This window comes from Lissotriton helveticus, chromosome 2_1 (genome assembly GCF_964261635.1).
Source record: "Lissotriton helveticus chromosome 2_1, aLisHel1.1, whole genome shotgun sequence".
NCBI classification, from domain to species: Eukaryota; Metazoa; Chordata; class Amphibia; order Caudata; family Salamandridae; genus Lissotriton; species Lissotriton helveticus.
The window spans coordinates 1923131495-1923145925 of record NC_136059.1 but is presented as its reverse complement, the minus strand read 5'-3'; the positions used below and the strand labels follow the sequence as shown (position 1 = coordinate 1923145925).

Genomic DNA, 14431 nt, shown 5'->3' with positions numbered 1-14431 from the left:
AAATTTAAAAAATAATAATAATAATAATAATTGTGGACGCTTTTAGCCAACCCTCCTGATCTTTTGGACTGCAATTGTGTTGTTCACATTTTTCTTCCGCCCTCTACCGCACGCGCCATGATGCGATGGGTCAGCCCACTTCAGCTACTGGCTAATTTCACAAGAACCACCTGTCTGCAGGGGGGCTATTATGGCAATGCGTGCTTTAGCAAATGTTGTTTTTTTTTAATCACAAAGGCCAGCACATATCCCAATAATAACATTTTGGAAAAAAACATGATAAACCAAAACAAGCATTGAAAATGGTGTTTAAATACTTGGTGTACCATAACAAAACTTTTAAATTTTCAAATTGACTGCATACGCTGATTGAATTTCGTGGATTAACTTATGTTATGCTTTCTTCAATTTTTTTGCTTTATTGGTTATGCCATTTCTATATAAAATGATCTGTATGTCTTAAAAAATCATCATTGATGTTAATAATGAATGGCACGTTTTGGTTCACATGTTATTGTTGTTGATTTTTTTTTGCTTTATGTATGAATGGATGACTGAATTTCAGGACGTATCAGTATGTGTGAGTATGAGTTTTTGTTGAGTGATTGGTTCAGTGAATATGTGGCAGGATGCGATGTATCTTCCTTATATTGTATGTAGTAATTAATGTGTATTCATTATTAATACATTCTGATATGTTTTAATATCCCCTTTGTGGTATATTTTTGTCGGTTGGCCAGCTTCATGGGGGTATATAAATCAGCGACCGTATAGCCCACCTAGATCTGTCCAGGCAGAGAACGTTTGTATGAGTAGATTGAAAATGTCAAAGCCAAAGGGCTAAGTGAAAATGTCAGACCTATTGACTTAGCCAATGCTTGTTAAAAAATACTATTTGATTATTTTGGGGCTGTAGATGATGCCGAAGTAGCTTTTCATATCCTAATGTCTGAAGTACAGAATGAGTCCAATTGCTTGTTTATGGCTTACTTTTAAAGCACCCAGCAGGCTGTAAGTGTACTACTCCAGACTAAAAATAAAAAAAGGAAAAAAAGTAATTTCAACAGGTTTTCCATAGAGAGCATTACAATGTCAAAATTGTGAGGATTTTGCATGTGGCTATCTGGTTAGGGAGCATGCCAGTGAGAGTTCTATATTCATCAATGGCACAGTGTGGCAAATATTTTGTAGGGGAACACGCAAGAGGTTATTAGGTCTCACCTGTGACAGCAAAGCGCTGTCGCTCACAAAACATTTTGTTTACTTACATGGGGTTAAGACTTTGCCCATTGCATTTCTTGGTTCTGTCTGGTCAGCACGTGCCAGCTTCACTTCCTCTTCATGTGTTTGTTCTTACCCTGGAGCATGGCCAAAGTACTGCTTCCTTGCCCTGTGTGTGTCATTCCACGTGGAGGTATGTTTTCCTTTACAAACAGTTGATGTGGTGTGTGAGTTAAATGGTGTGCCTTTGTTATTTTTTAAAGCAAACACAAGAGGATGATGGATGGAGTGTGGAAACCTTTCCAACACTCAGTCCCAGTCAAAGATCTAGGTTGAATCCATCATCGTTCTTTAGCTCACTGAGCCACCTCAGGTCAGAACCAGCCATATGCAAATCAGTCTTGACACTGTTCCTCATGGGAACAGTCCAGCTGAACTGCCAAGCTGGGTCTTCCCTGGACCAGAAACAAGCATCCTGGGACTGGTTGTGGGGTAACACCCTTCATCAGCCAAGCTAGCTTGAATCCAGTGGTAAAGTAAGCAAAGGACCCACGTCTGGGCATACCCTGCCAACTTAGGGTAAACAAAGCAAACACAATGAGATGATGGACGGAGCACTGAAACTTTTCAGATACTCGCCCTCAGTCACAGATCTGGGTTGAATTCTTCATAGGTCACCTACATGGGGAATCCTGAGGCGGAAGTCGGGACCCCGTAGCAGCGCAAATTTTTTAAAAATCAACCCAAGTCTAGCAACTCGATTTTAAATACAATCTTTGCACTAATTGCACTTTGCACCTACTTTTGCTTAGTAAGCTGCTCTCCTGTACCCGGTATTCCCGATCCTCCCATTTCTCCTTTACAGCCGAGTTCGGGGCTGTTTGGAGACGAGGAAGGACCGAGCAAGGAAGGAGACGCCATTTTGGGAGGGTGCAGGGTCGGCGGACTAGCTGTCGGGCTCCACCTGTCCGAAAAACCTTAAATCACAGCCCGCAGCACTCGCCATTACCTTGGGGAAGCCCGAGGCGGAAGCCGGGACCCCGTAGCAGCGCGATTTTTTTTTTTAAATTAACCCAAGTCTAGCAACTCGATTTTAAATACAATCTTTGCACTAATTGCACTTTGCACCTACTTTTGCTTAGTAAGCTGCTATCCTGTACCCGGTATTCCCGATCCTCCCATTTCTCCTTTACAGCCGAGTTCGGGGCTGTTTGGAGACGGGGAAGGACCGGGCAAGGAAGGAGACGCCAACTGGGGAGGGAGCAGGGTCGGCGGACTAGCTGTCGGGCTCCACCTGTCCTATTTTCCCCCCTATAAGATGAGCACACCTGCCCGGACGTGAAGCGGACACGCGCAGCTGGCGCACCGGCGGCGCGTCAAAGGCAAGCCCGTCTGCGCCGTCTGCGCCGGAATGCGACCGGAGGCGGGAGACTCTGCCCGGCACACTATGTCCAGCATAAGCGTTCATTTACCCGAGTTTTACACCTATCCAGGAAAGGTCCTACGTGCAATTGGACGTAGCATGCCCAGCAAATGTTGCCTGAGAGGCCAATGTTGTCCCTCCTTTTTCGGCTATGCTGGAAGGTCCCGCATCATGCATTGTTTGCTGCTTTCAGAGTCTATAAGGGGGACCCCTTGTAAATGAGTCACAAGCAGATCCTTCAAAACACCAGCGGAGTCTTACCCATATCTTAGGTAATGTTCGCTCCCTTGTAAAACATTCTATTGAGATCTGGGACATGATCTCCACCCTCTCCCCGGATATATGCTTCCTCACAGAAACATGGCTAAATCCTACCAACATACCGGCCATAAACTTAGCTATACCAACAGACTATACATTTATCCAACTTGATAGAAAGGGAAAGACAGGAGGAGGCATAGGAATTGCCTTTAAAAACAATCTGAAGATTCAATGGACATCCTTCATTAGTAACGATATAATGGAACTAGGCATCTTTAAAGTGTCAGTGTCCCCAACAATATCCTGGGATGGGGCCTTGCTTTACCGACCACCTGGCCCCAAATCCAAAGCCAATTTCTCCACAGCTCTGACAGAACTTATTGCCATGCAGGCCGTGGCCTCCAGCAATTTTGTTCTGTTGGGAGACTTTAATTTCCATGGAGAGGAGGTAGAAAACCCAGAGGTTAGGACGTTCTTTTCCAAACTGAGCGATATGGGACTCAATCAGATGGTGTTGGGACCTACACATTCAGCGGGCCACACCCTGGACCTTTTCTTTACTAACTCAGAACAACTCAGAGTATCGCAGCCGCTCCCCCTAGTCTGGTCAGATCATTATATGATTCAATTTTCCCTCCAACTTTAATCAGGACCAAAATACAGGACGAATCCTATACATAAAAATGGGAAATTTAAAAGGCCATGGCACAATCTAACTTTGGATAATTTTAACAAAACTTTCATCCCACTGTCCTCTAATATTGAGCAGACCGATCAAGATCCTTCAGCTATACTATTTAGTTTTAATTCAGCCCTAATGGAAACATTTGACACAGTGATCCCACAAATAAAAGTAAACCTCTCATCAAGGGGACGTTTAGCCCCCTGGTACTCAGATGACTTAAAATCTCTAAAAACCACGTGCAAAGCACTTGAGAGGAAATGGAGAAAGCAACAACTAGTGGAAGATAGGAAAATCTATAAAGCATCACTATCCCATTATCATCATGCAATAAAAACCGCCTGATGCTCTTATCTACATACGCAATTTGAAAAATCTAAAAACTCCACTAAAGCTCTATTTGACATTGTCAAAGACTTTTCCTCGCCCTCAGCTTGCAAACAACTTCCACTCGAATCCCAGAACCTATGTGACTCCATCGCATACTTCTTTCATGACAAAATTGCAAAAATATATGCCAACTGGGTGGACAATAAACTGTCCTTTGATAGCCACATAAGAAAAACTGTAGGCAAATGCTTTGGGGTGATGAAAACTCTGACCCGAATCCTTGACCTGTTACCCATCAATTCTAGGCGTACCATGACGCAAGCACTGATAACGTCCCGTATTGATTACGGAAACGTGCTGCTCATGGGGTCAACTGAGAAAAACATCAAAAAGCTACAGGTTCTACAAAATTCGGCAGCTCGCCTGGTCTTAAGGCTTCCCCGCAGAGCTCCATCACGCCCCTCTCTGGAAGCCCTCCACTGGCTACCAATCAGGAAGAGGATTGATTTCAAAGCTATGCTATGGTGCCATAAAATAATTCATAACAGAGCACCGGCTTATATGTCGGACTTGGCATCTGTTTATGAACCTAGCAGGTCGCTTAGATCTAAAGGAATGGGTCTGCTCAGAACTACATGCCCCAAAAAAGCTAGAATGGGAGGCAGATCATTCCGTACTTTAGCTGCTAGGAAGTGGAACCTTCTTCCTTTGGATATTAGGATGGAGAATAATGAAATTATGTTTAGGAAGAAGTTAAAAACCTGCCTCTTTACCTTGTGATTGGTTCCTCTACACTATCTCACACTCTCTCCACAGCGCGGGGACACGCCGGGAGGCGTCACCAGGCGCTCTACAAACTCCTTTAAATAAAAATAAAAACTTTCCGGTCACTGATATCAACAATGACTGTACAAATACTAATTTGAATAATCCCTCGATTTCTGCTAGAGGGGCCCTAAACCAGTTTAATTACATCTCACTCGCTGAGACAAGCAAACTACTGCAAACAGCTAAATCTGGATCACCATCGGATTTATGCCCACCCAGTGTGAAGGCTCTCGTGTCTCCAACTTGTGCCCCTATGATACAATGCATCTTCAACGCTTCCATTTCGACTGGCCTAATTCCGAGCTCCTGGAAAGAGGCCTCTGTGCGGCCGATCATGAAAAAGCCATCGGCAGATCCCCAGGAATTAAGCAATTATAGGCCAATATCCCTATTACCTCTACTGGGGAAACTACTAGAGTCCAAAATAAATATCCAACTCAGTCAGTACCTGGAAGCCAATGATTTGCTTGACCCTTCTTAGTCGGGTTTCCGACCTGATTTCAGCACAGAGACAGCAACGTTGGCGGTTACAGACTCGCTGAGATGCACCCTCGATGCCGGAGGATCCTCGATCTTGATCCTCTTAGATCTCTCTACAGCCTTTGACACAATATCCCACCAGAGGCTTGCGGAGAGACTGGGTGAATGCGGCATCGGGGGTGTAGCCCTACAGTGGCTGAGAAACTTCTTAATGGACAGATGGCAATCCACTTAGCTTGGACCATTTGTCTCAAAAAACAAATTTCTGCTGGACAACGGGGTGCCGCAGGGCTCCTGTCTCAGCCCCACCCTTTTTAATATTTATCTGACCCCCCTGGCCAAGCTAATTCAATCTATCGGCTTCGAGATAATCTCGTACACCGATGATACGCAGTTACTGTTTCCAATAGGCAAAAGCATCAGCGATGAGCAACAACACTTCTCAGGGGGTATGCTGACAATTGCAAATTGGATGAAGGAACAGTGTCTACAGCTCAACCCGGGAAAAACAGAGCTAATGCTGTTAGGAAAGGATGCACATTTCTGGACACCGGACTGGTGGCCACCCCAATTGGGTGAGGCACCAAAACCGGCCTCTTCAGTAAAAAGCCTGGGAATCCAGTTGGATATCAAGCTTAACATGAAGGATAACGTGAAAATTATCACAGGAGTATGTTACTACAATCTGCGCTTATTACGCAGAATCATCCCTTACCTACCATTGGAACATCGTAGAACGGTAGTACAGGCAATGGTAGGGAGCAGGATGGATTATGGTAATGTCCTGCTGGCGGAGGTAGGAGTCACCACTCTGGCAAAACTACAGGTGTTACAGAACACCGCTGCCAGAATGGTTTTGAACTGTCCCCTCGGAACTCCATCCCTTCCCCTGCTCAGACATTTACACTGGCTACAGATACAAAAACGATCCAAGTTCAAAATATGCTGCCTCTCCTTTAAAGCGCTTAATGGAGAGGGACCATCCTACCTTCAGAACAAACTCTCCAAATACTTAAATGAATATCACTTAAGATCCCATGCTCTGGCACTCCTGAAGATCCCTCGCATTCGGCATACCTGCACAGGTGGCAGAGCCTTTTCGTTTATTGCTCCTAAATACTGGAATTCATTATCAATAGCCCTGTGAAATTCCAGTACCTACCTGTCCTTCAGAAAGCAATTAAAAACATGGCTGTTTTAAAAGCCCCAGTATAAAGTGTCCCTTCCTCATCTTCTGGTTCTCTGATTCCCCTTGATAAGCGCTGAGATGCCTCCGGGTGAGTCATGTGCTATATAAGAATCCCTACCATACCATGCCATACCATTAGCTTTGGCAATATTTTTTAGCCAGTCCTAATTGCCATCCAGATGCTGCCCATTGCTGTTCAAATTACAGAACACCTATTCTGCACAGTATTCATTTCATGCTATTTTACCCTGCACCGTAGAAAAGCATGTTAACTTGTGAAGGTATCAGACTTAGAAAAACAAGTGTTGACAAAGATGATAGGTCTCATCTACAATGCTATTAGCTTGACTCTTTTTTTAGTGTGGCTTCTGTGCAATTTTTGAAACTTTCAGTCATGTTGCACAACTGCTGTACAACATTGCTAACGGTTGTTGTGCAGCATAACTGGTGAAAGTTAGAAAATAAAGTGCTATTACATGAAGCTCTGCCAGGTCACAGGGCTTTTCTTTTTAAACTTTCAGCCCTATAGTTGCTTTTTCATTTTGCTGAATGTGAAACAACTCTCAGGGCAGTGGCTAACAGTGGAGTAGCATGTGCAGTGGCATCAGGGCCAGGAGGCCTGAAGAGCCCACAGAACCTTGATAAATATGGCATTTTCCCAATGGGGATAGGGTCCAATTTCCATGCTTGCACTAAGGTCTACTGAACCCTTTCTACACCACTGACCACTGATTCAGAAATATAGTTTCAGATGCAAATGTAACCTGAACAGGACATCTGCATTTGCCAAAGCTATTTTTCAAGTTTAGGTAGTAGAGGCTGGTTCTGACCATCCAATACTAATTCAGGTCGGTATGAGTTATGCAACAGGTACTCTCTTGTTTTAGTTTTGAGTTTGATGTCTCTTTAGAGGTTTCATTAGATAAGCCAAAATGTATACAGACATTTAATGCAATATGTTGTAATATATGTGAAAGCTCAGAAGGGATATTGCTGCAATTGATTTGTTGGAGTGGGACCAAAAGAGCCCCCATGCAAAAATGTTCAAAGCAGCTACGTTCCCTTTCTCTTCTCTCATTTCTCTCTCTCCTTTTCTCTTTCGTATCTCTTTTTCATTTCTCTCTCTCTCTCTCTCTCTCTCTCTCTCTCTCTCTCTCTCTCTCACTCTCTCGCTCTCTCTCTCTCTCTCTCTCTCATGTAAGCCACCTGCTGTGCCTGCTGTAATTACTAGGGTGATCTGGAGAACCTGGCAGAGGTGCCAACAGTGGCCCCCACCCCTCAGAATGGGAAACATCCTTTAGGATTAAGCCGGAATCACGTTGTGCCTTCACAGCGCTGGCAACAGAACAAATGCCCCCCTAAGGCAAGTTGTTAAAATGACTTGCGTGCAGAACAAATGTGTGCTAAAGACGCATTCATTTAAATGACAAAGTTCTTACGGCATGCATGAAAAACGCATGTGGAATTCCATCATACATTCTTCAGAGCCTGGTCTCTATTGGCTCCAGCCCATTAGGGAAATACCTGATGGAATAAATGGACTGTCCGTGCTTGGTCCCACAGAAAATACGTGGGCCACTCTTGACTCCCAAAATGGATGCTAGTGGTGCCACTCTCAAAAATGTTTGTGGACGTACACAAGATGCTTTGCTGATGTTTGTTCAAAGTCAGTGGTTTTCAACGTTTCCCCTATCATAATGTTCACATGAAGAAGCCAGGTATCAGGATGCCAGGATGAATAATCATCACCTCCTCTGGGTCTGGGGCAGCTACTCTCCAATGAGTTAATTGGATCAGAATGGTGACCAAAGTAACAGTGGAAATTTTTTGAGTGGTCACCTGCTTCAAATTTAAAAAAGAGGGAGGGTCAGCATATATATAACCTGCAGTTATTGCCATGCTTTTTTACTCCCTTAACAGTTCCCAGGTTTTCAACAAATTAGGCTGCAGCACCCATGCACATGTATGCAACCCATCAAAGCATTTTACTCCCCAAATCTACAAATTCTAGTACTATTATGCTTAAAAATAGGTGGCATGCAATACAACTCCAGCTGTAAATACTGGGGCTGGTAATGAGGAGCCTAAATTGTCATTCTTGAAATTTAACAGTCATTTTAAGATTGGCCTAAAGCATTGATTGACAAAACCATCAATTTTACATGTACTCCCAACTTCAAGCTCATGGCAATGTCAATGCCTGCCTTCTTCTGGCTTAGAAGAATGACAGGTATGACAAGGACACCAACGTTTTAGCCCTGACCACATCATTAGTAAAAACCAAAGTAAACATTTTTAGGAATATGTTATTTCAGTTTTCAACATTTTGTCATTTTTACAAGTTTACAACATTATTTTCCTTTTTACATTCCAGCAAACAAAAAAACGTCCATCGGGTCACAACTGATTGTTTTATTTGTATTTATTTATTTTAGAAGTTTTATATAACGCTAGCTAGTCCCTTGGTTATCAGCGCGCTTTACAACATGAATGAATAGAGTAGTGAAAAACACGGTATAAGGATACAAGATGAGATATGCATAACAAAATAAACATTTTGAGACAATACATTAGAGGGGTGACTCAAGAGGTGGATTAGGTAGGTGAAACTGTCGGACAAACCACCAATCCTTGACGGTCAAGGTAGTAAGGATAGTCAACTGGGCTGTCAGAGTCTGGTTCAGTTGGCTTTGTCTGTAAAGTATTTGTCGAAGGAGATGAAGTTCAGATCCCTTTTGAAGCAGGAGAAGGAGGGGTTGCATCTGAGTTCAAATGGGAGAGCCTTCCATAGTCTGGGTACATTACCCGAAAAGAATCAGGATTGGGTGGAATTCTTTTTCAATTTTGAAGGGATGAGAAGAAGTGAGTTAGAGCTTCTCAGAGTTCTGGCTCGTCGTGCTTTCACAAGTCTGCTTTTCAGGTAGTTGTGGGGATGAGTGTGAAGGGTTTTGTGCTTGATATATGCTGACTTGTAAATACATCTACCTTCAATAGGAAATCAGCTGAGTGATTTAAGAGTTGGTGTGATGTGTTCAAACTGTTTCATGCCTGTGAAGAGATGGGCTGCCATGTTGAGGACTTACCTTAGTAGGGCTAGGTGGGATTTTGGTGTCCCTGTTTGGGTGGCGTTCCCATAGTCTAGTCTAGAGAGGACTAGGGTTTAAACTATTGTCCTGAAATCATCTTGTGAGATGAAAGGTTTAATTTTCTTGAGGTGTTTTAGGGAGTACAGTGCACCCTTAGCACATTGTTTGCCGTGATCTTTCATTGACAAGTCCTTGTCCAGGGTTATGCCTAGTGATTTTACTGAATCGGAGAGGATGAGGGAGCAATTTAGAGCATCCTGGTTTTTGAGCCAATCTAGCATTGGTAGGTGGTTATTTTTCGGTGAGAACAAGATTAATTCAGTTTTGTCTGGGTTCAGTTTCAGGTGGTTTGAGCGAAACCATGATTGTATCTCGGTTAGAGTGTCATTGAGGTGTTGGATGTCATTTGGTTTTGTTGTAGAGTTGTGTGTCATCTGTGATATTTAACTCCAGGTTGCTTTAGTATGCATGTGATTGGTTCCATGAAGTGATTGAAGAGGGTTGGGGAAAGGATTGAGCCTTGGGGGACACCAAGAGTGACTTGTGAAGGCTTAGAGAGGCATTAGGTAATTTTAGTTTGCTGTGAGCTACCATAAATGCCAGAGCGTCTTTTTAGAGTCTCAAGTAACACTGTATGATTTATAGGGTCGCATGCCGCAGATAGGTCAATAAGAATGAGAAGACAAGCTTTGCCTTCAACTAAGGCTCTGTGGATATCATCGGAGTTGTTGAGCATGGCTGTTTCAGTGCTACAACCCTTTCTGAAACCTGATTGATAGGAATTGAGGAGGCTGTAATCATCAATTTGTTTGTTGAGTTGTTGGTGGACGCATTTCTCTAGGGTTTTAGCTGGGAATGGGAGATTAGAGATAGGTCTGATGTTGTTTAGATTGTTTGGGTCAGCCCCAGTTTTTTTAGGCCACGCCTACACAGCGGGCATGCGCTGCAAAGGAAAAAGACCTTTAGCAATCGCTTCACTTTTACAGGCAAAAACGTGCACGCGTTGCATTGCTTTCAATGGCAACGTGTGCACGTTTGGCGACTCCCTTGCGGGAGCGAGCTTTGAAACCCTCTGTTTGTAATTCACAGATGGTTTCAAAGCTCGCTCCCGTAAGGGAATCCGGCGCAGACCCCTCCTCTCTCCCCTCCCCCTGCTGCCTCCTTTCAGCGCGATACACTTGCGCTTGTTTTACTTTTAGCTCGAGGCGTGCACGTTTGTTTTCTTTTGCTTTCAGCCCTCATCCGCACTTTTGTGTGCTGCGTCCCCTTCGCATCCCTTTCCCTTGCTCTCTGTATTGCACCAAGTTCATTAATTCAAGCCCCCGCCCTTAACTGTCCTGCTCATCATTTTTCAAGCCCCCGTGGCTCCTCCATTTCTTTCTCGTCCGTCACTGCACTCTATCTGCAACGTTCAATTGACCTTCCATCCGGTCTCCTCCATTTCTCATCTGCCCCTCTTATCTCATTTCGTTTTTTTCATTGAATTTTCTTTTTTTTTTTTACTTTTCAGAATGGCCCGTTGGCCCCAATTTGCTACTGGGCCACTCCGTCTTTTAAATGCATTTTTAAACACTTTTTTTTGGGTGGGGGTGGCGACAACGATTTAACTGGATTAGTAAATTAAAGCTGCAATGAGGGAGGGATTTTATAATGCCGGAATAATGTAATAGCGCTGGAGTGACTTCACAGTGCATTTGTGATGGCATGCTTCTGATGTGATGATACAGCGCTGGGTTGATACTACAATACTCGAGTGATGGGCAATGCAGGGTGATGTCATGAAGCTGAAATGATGGGCAAATGTTGGATTTATATCACAATGCTGCAGTGAATTTGCAATCAAGGTGTAATGTCATAATGCCGAACCGATATAAACATTTTGAAACATGGACACAACGCTGAAGTGATATTGCAAAGCTGGGGTTATGTCACAATGCAAGGGCGCTATCATGAGACTGAAGAGCTGCTACAAAGTTGGACTGAGAGCACAGTGCTGAAGTGAAGTTAAATGCTTTCGTGATTTTACAGTTCTAAAGTGATGAATTAAGGCTGAAATTATATTCGGTTCGGATGTGATACCACAAAGTTAGAAAGATGTTACAATGCTGAATTATGTTGCAGTACTGGAGTGATGCCACAATGCCAAATAAAAGCGTTAATCCTGGAGTGAGGTCACAATGCAGGGGTGATGTCATAATGCCAAAATTTTCTTTCAGCGATGGAGTGGTTTAAGATTTGTAGATTGGTGTTGCTATATGGGTGAAATGAGACATGGGAGATGTGACGTCACAAAGGGTTTATTTATCCAGCACAATATCCTTAGTGTAACAACAACAACTGTTGCATGGCTAAACACTTATAAGGTCCCAAAGGCGAGACCTATTCGCTATGCCAATGCTTGTTTAGAATAGGTGTGACTTGTCCAAGTTGGAGGGAGTCAGGTACACAGCCTGAGGTGAGAGAGGAGTTAATGATTTTTGTCCAGAAGGGGGCGATGATGTGGTTAAGATTTTGTACTATTGTGAAAGGGAAGGGGCCAGTGGTGTGGAAAGTGGGCTTCAGGCTCGCAATTATGTTGAAGACTTTTAGCTTGGTTACACAACCATCTTTATTGGCAGCTCTCTAGCCCTTTGGAAGGCAAATTGTGAGAACCAGGGAACTGATGTTTCAAAGTGTTTACACATGGTGTGCCTATGCTTTTACGTGTAAGATGGGGAACTCTTAATTCTACAGTGCATAAATATCCTAGCACACTCATGAATTCACTTCTTGAGCCATATATTTGATGTCGCTTTTTAAGGTAGGTCAGAGAAAACACTAACAAGAAAAAAAGATTAAGACATGTTCAGCTTCATTCAACTTCCTGGAGTCACATAAGACTGCCATGGCAACCACAACGTAGATCTGCCCAAATTGTGTTATTTGACTTTCTACACCTTTTATATGGCATTCAATTAAATATTCACCTCTTAAAACCCAGCTATCCATGTTGTAAAGCTACACCGCATCGTTTGTAAACAGACATAAATGAAGGCTTCCTAACGACCTTGGGAGCATTAAAATTCATAATTCCACGCCGCGTATTAAAACATCAAGCAGACAGGCGAATTGTTTCCCCGGGGCATCCCGGGTGTTAGTGGTATCTACATTTTACTACTTGTATGGCATGACAAGATAATCCCTCTTTTGTAATGAATCACACCCAGTGGGTCTTAGGCCTTCACAAAACTGTTGTGATATGTAAATCCACTAAGCATCTTATCACAGTTTGTCCTTGCTTCCCTTTAGGGATTTGTCATCTGCTCCTGCTTATTTAGTTGGCAGTGCCATGCAGTGCTCTAATTATTCCAACACTGACTGATTCACATATAATGATAACTTATTATCTTTGATAATTGTGGCGAGTAAAAGCACCTGCCTACTAAACAATGTGTAACTGTTTCTCGGCCTCATTTTACCATTGCTACAGATTGTTTATTTAGGACGCCAAGATCATAAAGCTGTCCACTAAGTTAATGAATATTGTTTGGATATGATTAAATATGAAAATATTGCTTCACATGAGGTGGGATTGGAGCATTACCATTCGCAGAATCTTAAAATTGCCCTCCAATGTGGCTGATTGTGGATATCAGTGGGCTATTCCTTGCCTAATGTGTAGTGAGTGAGGGTGCAAGCTGCTCAGTTTTGCTGAGCTAGTATGCACCAAAGTGCTAAGAGCTACTGATGTAACCCAAAATCAGAGGATAGCCTGGAACCAGAGAGGAAGTTATTAATAATGAAGTAGATAGGCTTTCGGTATGTTCCTGAGTACAGGATGGCAACAGCCCACGGGCAGAGAAGCATTAGCTCAATTGCAAAGTTATAACCCAGGGCATAGGGCACTGTCCTCGCATATCTAAATGTGTGTAGCAGTACAAATAAGGACTATGGGTCAAACATACATACTTACTAGTTGCAAAAGCTGTTCACAATTTTCGAACAGTATTGAAGTTTGAGAACTGACATATGTACTAATAAGTCGTTTCACAAATTTCCGAGTTTCGGAAATTTGTATTGTATGTATTGTATCTAATTAATATTCATTAGGTAGGTCGTAAATTGCAGCTTATTGATCACAGGCATAGTGGCCTGCAAGAGTCGGGAGATCATCATGTCTGTGATTACTTTTAAATAAAGAAACTTTTTTTAAAGCAGCCTCTTTTCCTAAAAGGAAAAGTGGCTGCTTTTAAAAAAGTTTTTGTTTTAAAAATGTATTTGAGAGTGCCTATGTACATAAGAAAAACGTATTTTGTGGTCACAAATGGTATATTTTGCGATTTGGGGCATTGCGACTTCAAAATAGGTTAGTACATCTGGTCTTGTGTTTTTTTTCAATATAAATAAAAGAAAAGGTCAATAGAGCTTTCTTTAGCTCCTAATACATTTTGTCACATACCACAAATTTCCTTCAGTACCAAAAAGGGATAAACAAATTTAGTCAGAAAGAATATTGTTAATGGACCTAAAGAATGGGCATAATACAGGAGTTTCAGTTGGGTCTAAAAAAAACTCAAATAATGCAAAGCTCTACGAGATTGAACAGTAATGTTACTACTGTGTATGGGGGGGAACAAAAAATAAAAATATACAAGAAAATGCAAATGTGGCATAAGTAGCTGCTCCCATGTGCTACCCATGACTAGATGGATCGGATCATAGGTTTCACTCACCCTATATACATCCTGGTCTTTCATATTTAACGTTGCAGTTAGCAATGGCTTTATGTTAGTTTAGCATCTAGCTCTCATTCCACAATAGTTCTCACCCCACAAGTAATGATAACTTGACTTCCAATGGAGTGGAGTCTGTGAGTTAAGTAGGCACGCCTATTTTTGTCATTAAAAGATTTACAGATAGAGGACGCAGGACAAAGAAAGGGAACTAACATC

At 42.7% G+C, this 14431-nt stretch overlaps 1 protein-coding gene across 2 annotated transcripts in view; it reads right to left on the bottom strand.

Annotated features, from left to right (window-relative positions):
• The window catches only part of PRDM5 (PR/SET domain 5), an 831782-nt gene that overhangs the window by 588714 nt on the left and 228637 nt on the right, over positions 1–14431 (bottom strand). The window lies entirely within an intron of this gene.